This window comes from Gavia stellata, chromosome 2 (genome assembly GCF_030936135.1).
Source record: "Gavia stellata isolate bGavSte3 chromosome 2, bGavSte3.hap2, whole genome shotgun sequence".
Taxonomy (NCBI): Eukaryota; Metazoa; Chordata; class Aves; order Gaviiformes; family Gaviidae; genus Gavia; species Gavia stellata.
Window position 1 is genome coordinate 45,197,682 of NC_082595.1, and position 18,358 is coordinate 45,216,039.

The 18,358-nt window shown below is 40.6% G+C and overlaps 1 protein-coding gene across 3 annotated transcripts in view; it reads left to right on the top strand.

Moving 5' to 3' along the window:
* The window catches only part of TULP4 (TUB like protein 4), a 123,956-nt gene that overhangs the window by 38,159 nt on the left and 67,439 nt on the right, over positions 1–18,358 (top strand). The gene's annotated exons all lie outside the window — the stretch shown is intronic.

Sequence of the window (18,358 nt, forward strand, 5' to 3'; positions counted from 1 at the left end):
AAACACAATTTATGTTTGGGTTTAAGTGCAGTACTGAGCTGGAGTCATTAGTAATGTTTATTTTCATGTAATGGTGCCTTTGGTATTCATTACACATATTAAACATAGTATTGTCACAGAAATCAGATGGACAATTGCCAATTCTGCTGTCTTGTTGCATGCTTTTTATTTTCATAACGTTAGTGGAAAGGGCTACTTTTGGGACCCAGATGCAACCGTGTATTCCTATGGGCTTTGGTCAGTTTTATTACTAGTGACTAGGAGTATGTTTTCATTTTGATTACTATAATACTTCATAGAACTGTAGGCATTTATAATGTTTGCATATGAAAAGGTGTCATTTATTTATAAGGTGTGCAGTAATATTTTTTTATGCCATAAACCCTTTACATAAAGCCTTTGAAAGAGCGATGAGGCTGCAGCAGGCTTGTGCAATAATCTTGTCATCCTTAAATTATATTTCTGAAGCCCTGCTTCTCAAGCTGTCTTGTGGGATATTTTCATCTATTTTGCTGATGGCATTCACTATGTCCGCTTCCAGGGCAGCCACAGGCAGACCTCTTTAGAAAAACAGATGAAGCAGTTTATATATAGCATTCCATTTATTCCCAATGAAATCAAATGGCCTTGTGGCCAGGACTTTAGTTAAAAAGAGCAGTTTATTGAGAACCTCTAAATAGGATAAAAAGGGTAACAAATGGTGTTGTATTCCCCCACTGGTTACCTTTTCAATATCACATGGAAAAATTCCCTCTGAAATGGAAAGAATTCACCACACCCTGTTTACATAGAGGTGATTCACTTCTTCCTTGAAGATTTTACAAATAGTAAAAAAAATAAAAAATAGGTACACTCCCTGTGGCATTGAACACCAGAACTGGGACACTGGAGTAACTAACACGTAATATTTACCAGGTTTCCTCATGTTCCTTCTTGAGCAGAAACATGTGACTGGATGTTATTTTTAATAGAGATGAAAGGACAATTTTTTTTTTTTTTTTTTTAAATATATTGAAATGCCATTGCAGTTATTGGATTTGGAGGATAAACCTGAGACTTCTTTCTAACTCTGCAGTCAACTTCATCATGTGATGTGCTGGAAGGGGCACAAAGACCTATGGATCATGATTTCTCACGGGCAAAGCTCTAAACTGAAAGTATACTTTACCTGTCAATGTCTGCCTAATGCCCACCTATATAAGATTAGACATGTTTACACAAATACTGGTGTGGGTATGCTGTACTTAATGACCATATACAGTGCTTTGTCATAGGAAGACTTAGGATTGCCCCTAGGTCATTAGCTGGAAGAGGTGCTGAAGGTACATCAGTGTTTCTTGACAGGGTGAGTCAGATGATGCATGAAATTCAAACCTACATAATTACTGTGTGAAAAGTCATCATCTATTCACCTCATTAACCGTACTTTTATCTTGAGATGGAAGGGTCTAAATTTGTCTCTTGTAACTGTAATATTGGTAAGCTGATTGAATTGTCTGCTTGAAAAGTTTGTTCTTCTAATTGGCTTCCATTATAATTTAATTCTTTAGAGTTCAGTTGGTTCTGTAATATGGCTGCATGGTTTAATAATACTAAAACCCCTCTCAAACTGAGAAATTTTACAGCTCTGTAAATGTTATATTTTATGTTGTGTGTTTATTGTCTTATCACTCTTCCACTTTACACCTGCCTGTATGCCTTTAAGCTAATTTCCCACACAGGAAGGCTTTTTCCCTGGATGCATTTCATTATGCATTTTGTCAAGGTCACCAGTGGCTTTCCACCTGTTCCTTTGTTCTTTTCATCTCTCTCTGATTTTTAGTACTTGGCCAGTTAGATAATGTTAATCTTAAAGGGCCAGTGATCAAGACAGTTGACTCGGACTTGCAACCAAACTTGGGTGGGCACCTTCCATGAACGTGTGTAATGAGCCTGTGAAAGAAAATGACTGAACTTCAGCATCTTTACTATTAAAGTGGTGGTTATTATTTGAAATTCTCCTTTTTCAAATGCTAAGAAAAATATAATTTTTTAAAGGTGCTTCAATTTGCAAAATCTGGATGCTGAAGGTAGCTTTTCATTGACCCAACTGAGTGTTTTGGCAGTTGTTGGAAGAAAGGAGTATGTAGCAAACTGATCTTTATTAGTTGCCATGGGCAATCAACTTTTTTTATTGACATCACATAAGAATTTACAGAAAGAAATTTTTTTGAGATGTAGAGATTTTATTTGCTTTTAGTGCCAATAAGGTTTACCTTTCAAATTTGATATAGTTTTGCACTAACTTAGGTTTGAACACAAGCTTCCTAGCTTTTAACAACCAAAGGCAGAAGCAGCCTTGGTTACAAGAAGGAAACAAAAAAAAGAATGGAGAGTGAAGAACGGAGAATGGTAAAGCCCTTCTTTCAACCGCAGGACACTGCTCTTCCACTTGTCCTCAGCCCTCAAACCCCACTTACTTTTCCAGTGGTATTGCAAGTAGTATTTCCAGGATCTCATGTTCAGGATTTCATGTAAAAGCTGAAGGACACCAACTGCAGAGAGCAAAGCCTGCCCTGTAGCTAGATGTAAGCTCACTTTGTTTCATCCCTTTCCTAGTCTGTAAGAGCTTTAGTTCTCTCTCGTATATTGTTGTTCTTCGCTTATCAACCCAGAAAGCCAGATATCAACATGAACAGTACACTGTGTCACGTGTGTAGAAGATACAGAAAAGTAGACCCACCGGCAGCCTGTAGAGATGGGGCTGGAGCCTAAGGGTGATTACTTCTGAATAATGGAATAAAATATTTTCGTAAAAACAAAAGGACTGTAGTTTTTATTTTTCTTTTAAACTTCCTGAAAGCATTTTTGTAAGCAGGTAATTCCAGAGAGCTTTATGGCTCTGGAGTTGGACTCCTGGGCTGTGCTCAGTGGGGACCCCCATGTCTGCATCCCAACACGTGGTTCATGCCCCGTCGGTCACTCGGCCGGAGCCTGGCGGAGGGACTGCCATCCATCTGGTCCGTTTGTCAGCTCTAAGTGAGGTTGCTATTTTGGAGCTTTCAAACAGGCACAAATAACAAAAAGAAATTATTTTCTAGTTAATCATGTGGTGCTGAAAAGCAAGTAAACCACTGAAATCATTGCAAGAAACAAAATACACAGAGAGGAGAGGCAGGAATACAGAAGTGGGAGAGGCGTACACTTATAAAAGAGATGAAGTGTCACAGATGTTACATAGATGAACAAAGGTGAGGAAAATACACATGCTGTAGAAACTTGAATTTTAAATATCAGTGTATATTGTAGTGTCAGGGTTATACTTTATAGCTGGAGCAAGATCGCTATCATAAATCCAGACTAATCTGTTTGGTCTGTAAGTAATGGACTGAGGAATGACTTACTCCTCCTTTGAATTTATATGCTGTTGTTGTTGAGACAAGAATGTGTTGCCTGTTACACTCTCTGGAAATGCAGGTGTTTTCCCAAGTGTTTTGAACACCGTGGAACTTCCCTAATCATGGTTGCCAGCGAGGAGGTTTTTACTGGCTCATGCTATGAACCACCTCCCTCGAACACGCTGGAAAATGTGTTGAGATGCTGACTGGTACCTCCCTTCCCAGGCGTTCCTTTAAATTGCCTTGAAATTCTCCTTAAGTCAGGTTAAGGTAAAAGCAAATGTTTTTTTATTTCTTAAATTCACATTCTACAATACAGCTCAAAAAATGTGACCGATGTAAAAGAAAACCACACAATTATCTGCCTGTTAGGTTAAATCAGGATATTCCTCCTAGCCTGCATGGAGTAGCTCACAGGTTGCTAGAAGTTGACATCCTCATGGCTGAGGAGCCACTTCACAAGGAAGTCTCTGGTTTTAGATTGTAGCAGTGGAAGAGGGTTACAGGAAAATATAAGCTGTTACACTCCAACCGTTCTTTGCTGTTTGCTTGGGTTTCATTTGTAGTTAAATCTCCTTTTCCTTCTCCCTCATTCCTACACTTGTGTAAGAATTACTGGTCCATAGGTTATTCAGTTTTAGATGCCTTCTGATCTGTTAAATAGTCTCACTTTTTGGAAATACCAGGATCCCTTTGGCTAGATTTTCTGTTAGGGCAGTAGGCTGCCTTTTTGGTAGATGATTTCCTGTACTTGATTAAACTGTTACTAAAATGTTAATTTATTGAAGAGGAAAACTGTGCCTCTCACCTGGTAACGAAACACAGTTAGGCAGTAGGCTGCCTTTTCATGCTCTGGACCTTGAGAGCCTTCAGTTCAGCAGCTTCATACAGGTGCGTAAACCAAGATTAATGTATGCATTACTGGCTCTTGAATGAATCTAGATGTGACTCTCTGTAGGCCACTTTGGGGTGAAAAAGGGGTTGGGATGACTGTCCACAATGCCTTTTTTTTTCTTTAGAGAAACTGTTTACCCTTTTTTCCTTGTTTCCCAGAAAGTCATAGATCTGAGCCCATTGCTTCTCATGTGATGGCAATGAAAAGCTGTGATCCCAGCTGTAGGCTTAGTTTCTCAGCCTGTGATGTTGAAGCTTTTCTGATATAATGATGAGTCATTTCTGACTGTATTAACATACGGCCAGAGCAGCGGGTAATGCACTCTTCTATACTAAGCTTTTGTAATTAAGGATACCAGGTTTTATCTTACAGACTGAAGACTGTTAGTACTCCACACTTGGTTTCCAGGGGCCTCGTAGGAGTCATCACCTGAAAAATCTGGTGTCTTTGCATAGCTACGTGATTGAATTCAGTAGGTTTGCCCTTTGCACTTTGAAGGGAATAATTCTCATATTACTATTTTTAATCTTGTACAAATCTTTTGATTTCCCATTGCCTTAACTTTTGTGAAGTAGAGCTAATTATAATTCATTCTTTGCAAGGAACCATTATAATAATTGAAAAAAAAAGACTGCAAAGTGTATTGCCACCCTGAGCTATAAATACGCTACGGAAATGTGAAGCATGTCGTGCATAGAACTGTAATCCTTCAGGGGTAAGATTAGCCTTTGACGGGACCATTCAGTGAAACTGCAGTGTGGACAGGTCTTTAAGATGGTGCAATATTAAAATAGATTTTAAAGTAGAATTTAAAAATAGAATAGTGTTTGTAGTAACCATTCTGACTGAAATGCTAATTCAGATTTATTTTTAATACCTACTTACTATCTGTAGCAGCATTTAGAAAAGTCCCATCTCCTGATGTTTCTTAGATGTTTGGATGACTGCATTATGTGGTTGTGTTTTGATATGCTCCCCATCTTTATCTTGTCATTTGGTGCTAGTTTGGAAGAAAATACCTGCATGCCTCGTGGTTGCGCACCTTCGCCGAATGAGTCTTTGCCCTTTTGCTCAGAACCAGTGTGGTGAGGGAGTGGGTGTCGGTGAGGGAAAGCAGCTGCTGATCTTGCTATTCCTTTGGGAGCTATTATGTGTTTCTAACAGTAATGCTGGAAGTCAAGCAGGACTTCTTCAGGTCAGCAAGTTTTCCTCTCTCTGAACTTGATTGTGGGCTGTCCTACAGTAACCCCAGTGCGCTGTCTTATTAAACAGGGCAGTATTGCTGGGTGTGGTTTTGGTATCTGGAAAAAACATCTCCTCACTTGAACGATTGCTGGATTTGTTTGTTTATTTTTCAGGCACGCTGTTGAATGAATGACTGCCAATGCCTCAATAAATAGCTCAGCAAAAAGGCACCCATATGGTTATTTGCTTAGTTTTGGAAAGGAAGAATCCAGAATTGTTTTTATTTACATGGTATAAATCCCAAGCCCCTCTACCAACTTCATTGGTGTGTCTTTGTACATATGCCTTTCTGCGAGTTTCTGAGAGCAAAACACAGCCTGTAATTTAACAGCAGAAAGACCCTTCTGAAATAATGTTTTTAAAAGTAATTCACTTACACTGCACTGGTCAATTGAGAATGCTTTACATTATTTGGCATAGCTTTTATTTTTGATCTACAACCAGCGGATGCTGGAAGTTACTTAATACTTAAGCTAGCAAAAGGCAAAGAATAAATCAACAGCTTAATAATGTCCTCCTTTAATTACTTTTTGCTCTCTTTTTATATTTAATTTTACACTGAAAGAAGTGTTCCTTAGAGTAATTCAGATGTCGATTGGTTAAACGGATTATTCATGATGGAAATAGTTTAATTGAAGTGAAAGCAAACATCTTCGCATATGTGTGTACTAATCCAAGCAATAGAGTTTTTTTAAAGCTTCTATATTTTTAGCTGATTTACAGCAGGAATATGATGACAGTGTTCACCAGTTGAGGAGATGTCTGATATGCTTCTGTTACTGAAGCTACACTTGTTGATTGAAGATTTCAGTTGGACTAATAGAAATTATAATTAAACCATACATCTTCCTGAAAAGTCTGTGATTTCACTTTTTTCAAATTATCTAAAATAATTGGCCAAGTGGGCTTTGCACACACAGGTCATGCTACGGATTTAGTGTAGGTAATCACAGAAATACTGTTCACTAAAGGTTTTCTCTCGATTTCAGATGGTTGTCATCAGCTGAAATGCTTTTGTCTGAAAATAAAGCATGTGGAGTAAATGGACTGGGTACTTATGGACTGTCACATACTTCTAAGTGAAAGCTAGGATGGCTCACAAGGTAGTATTTATCATGCGTGTAGATACTGAGTTCTCACTTGGGAACAAAATTTTCTTGAATTATTTTGGTATACGGTATTTTTACATTGGCTGTTTTCTAGAGAGGAACTGCTGGGGAATAATGTGAGCAGGATTCAAAGCCACTGATCTAGTGCTCAGTAGGAACACAGTCTAGAAGAAGAACTTGTCAAATACAGTAGATGGTGTAACTGGATCAAATACTTAACCTGCCTTGGGATCATTATACTGATTTTTCAAACGTGTTTCTTTCTCTCCACCAAAATTTTGCCAGCAGAGGGGCCCTTGCCTCTTCTTTCTCCTCCTTTTCTCAAGATCTGGTTGTTAACCTATCTGGAGGGCGAAGCTGGGTGATTTTAATTTCAGCAGGTTTTACTGTTAGTTTTAAAATTAATATGTCTAAAGTAAAACAGTTGTACAGTAATAGTGTGTAAATCAGATGCTGATACCGCTATGGAAACATCACTGGATATAGTACAGAGAGATCTGTTTTGGTACAGTTGCATTTAGCTTGGAAAATCCATATTGTGAACTTTCTGCATTAGGTAGCATGTGAATCACAGAGAGGAGAAGGCGCAGCAGACATGTCTTCTACTGCTCCGGGGAGTAAGTACAGGTAGGGCTAACAGAGTAGATTTTGCTGGGAGGGGAATTATATCTTAGTGTCCTGGATAAAGCAGCAAGGTACTCTGTTAGGTAAAAGCCCTGCCTGTTAGTGAGGTTGTCTGACACCTCTCGTTAGGAGGCTGTGTTTTACAGTGCCTACAAGTTTGTCAGCTGGAACCACTTGGGCTGAAATTTTTATAAGTTGTTTATCTAGCTCAAGGTGACAGGGTTTTTCTCTTTGAATACTGCTCTTGTCTCCGTATTATGGAATAGGGATTTTATCTCTGTGTTCCCCAAGTCTGTTATTTGAACAGTTTATAACTCCTTGAAATCTGGGAGAGGCATCTTAAATTTTAGCAGTTAGATCTTTGAAGATTTCTTCCTTAATGAGTATCTTCCCATCTCTCCTCTTGCTGGTCTAATTACACATGCATCTGTCCCACAACGTGGCTCAGTGCAATGGTGCCTGATGCTACCGGGATGAGGTTGGACCATTTCTGCTTTGGTTGCTTCTGTATTGAGACAACTGAGCTGAGGGTGGGAATAGGGAAAACATGGAGCACAGGCAAGATGAAAGGGATGTGGACAAAGTGAAAGCAGGAGTGGGTGGGAGGGGAGAGGAGAGGAGCCATTTGTGAGGGAGAGCTGTGGTGAGGGGAGAGAAGAGAATTTGTCTGGGAAAAGACGTTGGAAGATGAGGTAAGGCATAGCTGAAGGGGAGTCTGAAATGGAAAGCCCACCGGGGAGGTTGGGAGTGGGAACTGGCAAGGGGGAAAATTGAAGAAATGGTCGAGGGATGGTTCTTCACAAGGACATGAGGAAGTGGAGGAAGGGAGACTAGAACAAGGTTGGACAAGGACCTGGTGGTGGAGAAGAAATAGGATGGGGCCAAGGGCAGTTTGTATAGAAAGGGGCTAAGGAAGTTTAAGCATGGTGTGAAACAGAGGAAGATAACAGCACTGAACACCATGGCCCTGCATTCATGAGTCTCTTGTCAGCAAATACCTGCAAAGCCCACCAGTAAAATCTCCCAGCACTGGGTAGAGGTGGGGGTCTCGGGGGACAGCAGGCTGCTAACGTTAGGGGTTGCTCTGTTAGTTCATACGGCAGAGATATGGGAGATCGACATGCAAGTGCCATTAAGGTAGGAAGATCAGGTGTTCAGGTTTATAAAAACGGGAGAATTTAGGTGGTTCTTTTGGCCCCATGTAATATACAGGAATCTGAAAGTACCAAAGCAGAATTACCATCCACTTAGTGCTGTTTAAAGGTCAGCGTTTGCTCTCCTTTGCTCTTCAGCAGTGTCAGATCTTCCTTATTCTCCCTGTACAGTTAAGGCAGGAACCCACCACCCCGTTGGAGATACTAGTGGTTTGGGACTCCAGATGCCCAGGTTTTAATCCCAAGTCTGCCACTCACAGGCTGTATGATCTTGGACTAGTTAATTCACCTTAATGTGCTTTATTTTCCCCATCAATAATTTGGGGATAATGATTTCTAACCACCCTCTGTAGAGGCCGTTGAGCTCTCTGAATGCCGCGGTTCATACAAGAACTGGGAGGTGCTGGTTGTGTTATTAATGACAGTTGCTTTCTATCTGACTGGTGACTGTTTCTTTTTTTCTCTTCAGATCATTGTATGACTGTGGTAGGACAGAAATTGAGAAGAAAGAAAGGAACTGCTGGGGGTGATAGGTACAGTGTAATAGGGACAGCTTTCTGTCTATTATCCAGACCCACTGCTCAGCCAACACTGGATGCATTTGTGTCCGCAGCTGGAGTGTCTCAAACTTTGTAGAGAGACGTTTCAAAGACATACAGGCCTCCCTAATGACACTCAGTTTATATGAAATAATTTTGAAGAATCTGGCTTTATTAAGTAATTGTGAGTGACTTGGGCCCCGGCACTGAGTGCTCGTTTTGTAGTTGGTGTGATAATGCCACTTGTGCTGTGATCTCGTGGGCTGTGGGATTGGGCAGCACCACGGGAACATGGCAGGGCGAGAGACGGGGCTAGGGAGGGAGAAACTGCAGAATAGCACGTTTATTTTCATGCATTGTTACATGGATGTTTTAAGAACTTTATACAGCTGCCCTTCATTTGAATGAGGTAGCTTTTTTATTTCATGTTTATTCTTGCTCTTCTTACTGTTCGCAGCTCTCTTCGAGCACAGAGCGCTGTGCCGGAGATGGCTTCGATGCTGGTTTACGTTGTATATCTGTATCTATGAATTTGGACTTGAATTCAAATGAGAATCTGTTTCAAAGTCATAGTTATCTAGCATTGAGAAGCAATTGCATCTCAGTGGTTTGTGTGTTATATTTAGTACAATTGTTATGAATATCTCCAACCCTTGTCATTCTGTCAAAGTTGTCATGGAGGAACATGCTCAGGTCAGAAAGTTTTGGTATGTCTTATTGTTAGAGGAGAAGACGCTGTGATATGTGGCACAGATCAAGAAAATGTCTTATATACTACTAGTTTTTGAAGTAGAAATCAGTGCCTTGCCTCATGCACAGGAGTCTGTGAAGCAGTCAGGCTTGAAAGGCAGTTGACTGAGGAAAGTGCAGAGTTAATTCTTTGAAGCTCTTGCTGTAACACCACCTCTCCCATTAGATTAAGATCTTTCCTTCTTTCCTGATTTTTTTCGTTGTTGTTTTTGTACTTGAGGTCTAATGTTCGTGAGAGTGAGCCCGGCTGGAAGCCAGCAGGCTGTAGGCAGGCTCTGCAGCCCGGTATCCACGCTGCTGCTTTGCTCCCAGAAGCTATTGCAAGTTTGATCCTCAACCAAACCTCCCAACTCTGCTGGGAAGTCGATACAAGAGCAGATTAAAGCTTTTAGATGTTCTTTTTGGGAACAGTGCAATTCAGCTGGTTTTGAAGAGCCAGATACTTGTTAACTTTAGAGGCTGATATCTTTCCCAACTGCAGTATTCCTTTCAACCTCTTTCTTTGGTTGTTTCTGTCCTAGCTCCTCTTCTGTAACCTGTCCTTGTAAGGTAACACGAGCCAAGAGTTGGATAAAAGTATTTTGACATTCTTTTGTCTGAAATCTGGGTGAAAGGGTACAGATGCCGAATTTTTTCAGGGAAAAGTTCCACAAAACATTATATTGGAAACATATTAGGTAAATCACATTTTATGTTGCATTTCCATGTAGTGTTGCATTACTCTGAGAGAGCCATATTATGCATATATATGCCTATGTGCCATTGATGCAGTTCTTCCTTACAAGCCTGGCTCTGTGGCTGACCACATTTCTTACAATGTGCCTGCAGTTTTGCTGAGGAGTCTTTAAAATTTCCCTGGCAAGTTGACGTGCTTGCTTTTGTCATATTTATCTATTGTCTTAATACTTGTCTCGATGAATTGCAGTTTGAAAATAGTCTCTATGCCACTCCAGATTTTTCAGTCCGGTACTGTAGAACGGTCTTCTTTGTGCGCTGACCTCTCGTTACAAAAACATTTTCTTTTGATTACCTCCTGTCATCTATTTTGAAAAAAGAGAGGGCGGTTGTAGTTCCTGAACGCTGTTCGCGACTCCCAAGTTGATAAGTTCTGTCCTAGAATAAATACCTCCAGTGATGCTCCCGTGCACTGTTGCAGGAGCGCTGCGTTGCCCGTAACTGCTGTTAATCAGTCATGAGATTCCTTGACTAGTGAACATACATACAGTGCTGTAAATTGTGGATAATATTACGCAGTGGTGATATAAGTGGAAACCAAAGTGTAGATAGTTTATGCTTCAGGAATAGAGAATGTAATTAGAAAAAATGTTTTAACTGCTATGGATTTGTTTTAGCAAGAGGAGGAAATAATCAAGAAGGTTAATGAAGTAATCTTAGTCTGTGATCTATGGAAGCCTTTTAATCTTCCTTTCTCTTAGGAATAGCATTGCTGTCCCCTTAGCACGGTGACTATACATTATATAGCAGTTCTTTAAGACTAAAAAAATATTTTTTGTCAATTTTACCCGTATTTCTGGAGCTCTGTTCTCATTTTGGGGGATAGTGATAACTCCCTGTGAAAAAATGGGAATTACTTATATCCCATATCCAGAGAGTCAGGCTCTGGACTCTGAGATTCACCAGAAATGGTCAAAAGTATTATGTAGACTTCAAATGCTCGGACTGTTTAAGCAGGGGTGAGTCTCAAATGAGAGCCTTGTTGGATAGTGAGAGTATGTAGAGCTTGAGTCTTAGAGCAGTGTGGATTTAGCTCACAGAAAACCAGCATGGAAGAAAATCTCTTTACTGTGGATGAATTATTATATCCTCTAGATTTAGGTACATGCTGAGTGGGTGAGTAAGAACACTTAGCTGCCCAAAGAGAAAGGGGTTTTTAGGACCCGCTTGTGAAGTGTATATTTCTGGCCTTCAACCTTTTTTAATTCACTTCACATGAGAGTTGTGCATTATTTATAGAGAGTGTGGGAGATTGAAAGAGTACTGTGGAAGAAAGAAAAATAAACCTTTCAAACACAAATTCTGGTTTTGACTGTGATGCCAGTTGAGGGCAAAATGCCAATAATTTCGCACCCAAAATAGAAGTGCTAAAATCCCCCAGAATTCACCAGTATCACTCATGATCTGAATCTGTTCTCAAATTATAGTTAGGAAGCAAAGCACAGAGTCCTGAGGCACGTGTCAGCCTCATGATGAGAACAGCAGATCATCCTCTTTTAACTCATAAATGTCTTCCTGGTGCTTTGAATAGGCTTTAATGGCCAGAGATGACCTCTGTGTTTAGATGTTGTCAAGGTTACTGGGCTGTATATAGAAACGGGCAGACATCTCTGGTTTTGTGTTCCCCAGTGCTGGGTGCTCCCCACACTGTGCGGTACATCAGCAACAGGCTTCCTCTTGGCTGGGGGCAAGGCGTGCCGAAAGCTCCCCCAGAAGGTACCCAGGTTTTGGAGTTCTGTAGGGCTGTAGCCTTTCTTCATCTCTGGATTATAACAAGCCAGACAAAACTCATGTAGAGTTCAGCTGTGTTGGACATGCGAGGCCATCGCCATCAGATGAACATGCTCTACTGTGCTGCTAGCCTGTTTCTGTCGCTGCAGTGGTACCAAAGGGGCATGAATGCAGTTTCATGGACAGTCTTTTGGTATCGGAAATTATTGAAGAGGTTTATTCTCCTGCACCATAGTTCAGCAACACTTGTTCATTGCTAGAGATTATTGCTAGAGATTATTTCTGTGATCTGATTTACTGTGTGGCCACTCGCAATTGCATTGGCACAAAAGAAGGTACGGTACGAAGGGAACCAGGCGTGGGAACAAGCAGCCGAGATGGGGGCTTTGCCCATTGAAGAAGATTTATACAGCAGCTCTTCCTGAGTCTCCTGCAAAGCACGGCGCTTGGCAGATCTGACTCAACAGACCTGGGAGTGCTTGAAAGTGTGCATCAATTCACACCGTTTCACGTATTCCTTGTGTCGCTTACAGCTGAACTACGTTTGTTCTGTTTAGTGCTATGGTAAGAATTACTTTGAGTCGCAGCCTTGTTGTTTAGAAAACCGGAGTATAGTGCAACTGTTAAGTCAGGGTACTTTTAAGGGAAGGCAATGCCCTGTATTGTTAAAGCAAGTCAAATGTCATTTATTTTGAGCCTGGTTACAGAGTAGCCTAATAAATAGTTGCTCAGCCTAGGTAACATGGAATGTAAAGGCATATTATGCTTATCGATAATGAAAGGATCAAACAACATGGGCCTTTTTTTTTTTTTGTACATGTTGTACTTTTAACATACTCTAATTATTCTTCATCTGTGGCTGCTAGAGGCCACAAGGGGACACATTTCATGTTTGGAGTGTTGTACATGTAGACACTATATAAACGTGATGAGTAGGGCAAAGAGTAAGAGACAGTGATTCAGCCTTAATCTGTTGTGAAGCTATTAACTCTCCTTATCTTGTAGGAAAAGATAACAGACCAAAGGTCCATAGGGGATCATCTCATTAATTGTCTTGCATTTCTTAGTTAAGGTCTATAGTGTTTCTTTACACAAGCAGTGTAAAGTTATGTCTCAGACCGAAAATCTATGAATTTAACTTAAAAATGTTATCGTTTTTTGGCTTTTTGTCTTTTGAACTGTTAATATTTGATAACTGCAGAAAAATACTTGAATTTTTTTTGTGTTTTAAACTATAAATGAGATTACTTTGTCACCTTCTGGTGTGCTTTGAGATCTAACAAGCAGGGAGAAAGTTACAGTAAAAGTGATTCCTTACACAAGCCCATGAACCAAGAGCATTTTTTCCCTGTAGTCCTGCAAGTGAGAAAAGCAGGGAAGGGAGAGGCTTGACAGTTCACCCATCCACAGCAGATCCCAGGCAGTGCCTCTGCCCTGGGATCCTGCAGCCAGGATCCAGTAACCGGACAGTCTTTGGTGCGCACCTTGCCTGGAGAGATGAAGACCGCTGTCTTCAGAAGGTGCTTGGCTGTAGGACTCTTAAAGGAAAGTAAGTCCATAAGGCAATCCTACAATAGCTAAAAATGGACCCCAAAAGACTGAAATGCTGGCAGTGGAGCACATAGCTGAAGGAATAGGAACAAATAACAGAGAGTGCTTTCAGTGAATCAGAAGCTGCAAGTTGGTGAGACAACTGTTGGGCCTGCTGGGTGGATTGCCACATACAAAGGGAGCAATTCAGGAAAGTAGAATATTGCAAAGGTGTTAAATTATTTATTAGTACCAGTCCTCACTGTAGATATGCATCCAGATTTGTTGAGAGAGCACAAGTATCAGGCAGCTGAGGTGTTAGACAAAATATGTACGGTCTTATTAGAAATAATAAGAATGTGGAACTGAATGTGTTAGAAGGTCTAGAAAGCATCTGGAGAATTGCAGTCCAGTAAGCTTATACTGGTAGTCGGTAAATTAGCTGAAGTAACAGTTACCGACAGGTCACAGTTCATAGAGTGCAGCCATCAAGATTGCACAGAAGAAAATGGTGTCATGTTGAACTGAAGGGGAGGAAGGTGTTTTGGCAGATAGAAAATCGTTTGATATAATTGATGAAAGCTTTTTGCAAGTTTCATTGTCCTTCACAGATGGTTATTAAGAAACACGGTACTATTAAGATGAGAGCCAATTTGCTCACACGACTCAAAACCTGTATTGGAGACAGAAGCAAAAGTCACTTTAGCCGGTTAGACCTTCTAACAGCAATACATCGATAAATCCACACTTTAAACTGGTGGGGACTGTTCCTTTCTTAGAGGCATGCAGCCTCACTGGTATGGGATTGTGCCTGCCTCGCTAGCCCTGCCAAAAGGCAGAATTGGGAAGTGTCTAAATAGTGTCTGATCCCTGAGCATGGAGAGCTTTGAGGCTGTCTGTCCTGCACCCCTCCATGGAGACCTCCATTTAGGAAAGACCTGGACCTGAGAATAGCAAGCTCTTTCTCAGTATGCAGCTGTCTTGAAAAATACAGTAGTAAAAGAAAAAGAACCCAGTAATTTTGAAAACATACCATTAAGAATAGGAAAAGTAATAAAGAATAGCATGGAGAATGTTACCAAAAGTAAAAGCCAATATATCAAGAACGCCCTCGTCTCACCTCAAAATAGCATTTGAGAGTTAGTGGGAGTTCTGGGAACACGAAATGAAGCTGAAAAAAGGATTGGGGAAATCTTGGTTGTGGAGAGGGGCTGGAGAAAATTGTGACTGTTTACCTTAGAAAGCAGATGAGTCAGAGAAGAGACGTGCTAGAACTGTATAAACCAGTAAATGGTAATAGAGAAGGTAGATTGGGGTAGTTTCTGTTTTCCTTGTCTTAAAGCACTGAAGTAAGTGGATATTTAAAGGAATCAGAAGGCTGCAAATTCCAAAACTGATGAAAGGAAATTCTTGTTCAGATCTGTGATTAAGTTATGAAGTCACTATGACAGTAAATTGTGAGGCTGAAGAATTTAACAAGGTTTTTAAAAGGTTATTTTAATGGATATCAGAATTATTTAGAGCTGCCATAATCCATGCTGACAAATTTTGAAGGGGATATTAAGTCTCACACTTGAGATTTTAAGACAATCTCTAGCTGCTAGGGATATCTTTCTGTTCTTTTGCTGGTTGTTCTTCTTTCCTAACGTAAAGCGTTAGGCAGGACTTTAGTGGTGTAATTCATATAATGTTTGTATAAAAGGTGTGAAATTAGTTCTAATTCTCAGTAAGACCCTAAAGAGCGTTCTCTGTGGGTGATGCCTGAATTCAGAGTAGTACGGCTGTTTTCAGGCACTGGCTGACCAGAGTAGCCTGTGGGACAGTAGGAGTGGTTCCCAGCATCGCTTGGAGTCTCCAAGGTCTGTGGCTAAACAGAAGCATGCAGGTACGGGATTCCAGAAATGTAATAGGGTCAGGAACTGATGTGATTGTGAATTTGGGTAGAAGGTGTTGAGTTGCTTTTTTTTGGTCATATGTGCATTATGTGTCTGACTAAAAGGTCTTCATCTCTTGAAAATGCCCTTAAAGCAAGAACAATTTCTGCACTTGTGTTCTGGAGTTCATTTCACTTACAGTGACTGAAAGGCATGACGTAAGCAACTGTTGTCTTTACCTGATGTCTTCAGTTAAACCGTTAAAGTAAATAGCCAAACGTGAACTAAGGAAATTTTTTTTTTGATTGCCTACAAAAGCACATCTCCCTGGTGCAGTTCCAGTATGCATGGTTTTCATGGATATGCATGTGAGTACAGTATTAAATTATATTTGTCCCTAAGTGAATTTGACTCTGACATTTGCCAGACTTCAGACAGTCAGTTCATGTAGTCCTGCCATTTTACCTGATAGCAGCCTCCTCAGGAATTGTACTTGCAGTCTTACAGGCACATTCGTCTCAGTGCTGGTGTACTGTTACTCTCTGAGTTGTGCCTCTTTTTAGATGACATATTTTAGGATAATTTAAAAAAACCCCCAAAAATAATTAATGATGTTGTCTGCAGATCTTAAAGGTATGAGATAGGTATTTGAAAGGACTTTTGAAATAAAACCCTCTTGAGAAAGGAAAGCTATATATGCAAAAAAAGAAACTAACTTCTGCTTAATTGCAAGAAGATAAGCTAATTCAAAAATGTTAATGGAAAATGTTGATATTTGGCCGTCAAATGGCAAGCATAACACAAACCTACTGATTGGAATCAGTAAAATGGTATGGAGAAAACCTACCCTACTTGAGAGTTTTAGGAAATCAATGGGTAATAAATTGTGCACATACCTATGCAGTAATAATAACAGAATTTAGCAAAAATAAAAAGGCTATCAGGTTTTCTGTTAAAGTAGTATTAACTAACTGGATCATAAATGCAAATAAAACTATTAACTCTAGATGACTGGCTCATAGTTACAGTATCCCAGCTATTGTGGTTTCACTGCATAACAACAGACTCTACAATGTATGAGTCTGCATCACATGGTTTTATTTTTAGTACTGATAAATCTAATATTTGAAGATCATATGAGACTGGTAGTCAGGCTGCGCACCGGGGGTTGCTCAGTAGCTGCCTCTTCTGCACTCCCTCGCTCTCTGCTGAGAGACACTGTCCAGGGCTCCCCGACTTGTGCTCATTCCCCTCGGCAAAGGTGTCAGCTTTGGCAAATGGTGTGTTAAGAGCAAAACAGTTCTTCAGAGACTGAGTTTGAGATTTGGTGATGTACACAGTGTCAGGAGGGTTGGGAGCATGGTTGCAGGCCAGGCAGGGTGCCCCTGCCATGGGTCATACAAAGCAGCATGCAGGTGTCGGCATCACGGATACCACAGGGCATAATAGGGTACAACATTTTTGTTGGTATTTTCTACAGAAACATACTTTGAAGGAATTACCATATAGTGATGGTAGCAAAGCGGGATGTAACTGCAATGATGTCGGCGCTGACGTGGAGGTTTGCTGAAAAACTTCTGGCTGGTGGACCATACAGATGGACCATGGAGCAGGAGGAGACAGTGATTGCCCAAGCCACATGTCCACCTTCCAGCTGAGGCTCTGGGACAGGGGATGGTGGAGGAAGCTGGTGGCTGAGAGCTACAGCTGAGATCTCTGTGCTCCACTGTTTGGGGATGCTTAACTAGAGCCTTCTCAGCTCAGCTTCATCTCCTGCCCTGTGCTAGCTGAGCTTGGTCACGAGTCGCCTTACCAGGGCTCCTTCACTCCTGCATCTAAACATTGTGGTACTTGATGGTCCATGCAGTATCCTTGAGTCCCCCACAGAGTACTCTTTGGTACTGCATAGAGGACTTTGTTCGGTGAAAATCACTCTTTGTTGGATCTTGGGTCCTATTTCTGACTCTATGCTTTTGATCTGTCACCCTAACCCTCCATCTCCCTTTTTTTGGAGAGAGGGAGACACTCTGATTTCTCTGTTACGATATGATCCACTCAGAACCACCTCATACAATCAGCGCCCCCTCCAAGATCGCTAGCTCCTCAGTAATACCAACCAACAATTTCCTAGTGGAGCAGTTTGATCATCATGCTAGTGATGTCACCGCTTTATTACTAAAGGTTTCTGAAAAAGTGAATGACTTCTGGACTGTTTCAGTCCGTCCGTTGCTCTTTAGGAAGACGTTGTACTCTGAAAATGCTAGCAGACTAACATTTCAAAGTGTAATAAGAGCACACACAGAGCCAAACTGGAATGACTGATGGCTTGCAGATCTGCATGCAGACATGAGAATAGCTGGCAGACCATCTAGGCAGCCATCACCTATACCCCCAGCCTATAGATAGACACAAAAATTGTGATTTAATCATAGCTGTATAAAGCCACAGATCATTGCCCTTCACCCTCATGCACAGAATAGGACTATATCTTTCTTTTTATCATATGCTTATCATACTGAAATAATATGTCTTTATTCCATATACATGCAACACTTCAGCACTCATAAGCTTTAAAGTGATTCTGTTCTATAAACAAATTAGAAAATCAAAATAATTTACAGAATCACTAAGGTTGGAAAAGACCTGTAAGATCATCAATTTATTGTTCTATTTATTAATAACACACAATTCTTTTTCTTAAATATCAGTTAATGAATAAGAAAATAATGTTTTAATAACAGAACCTCTGAACTGTAATAACCACATGTATTCAGTTAACACACACACACACACAG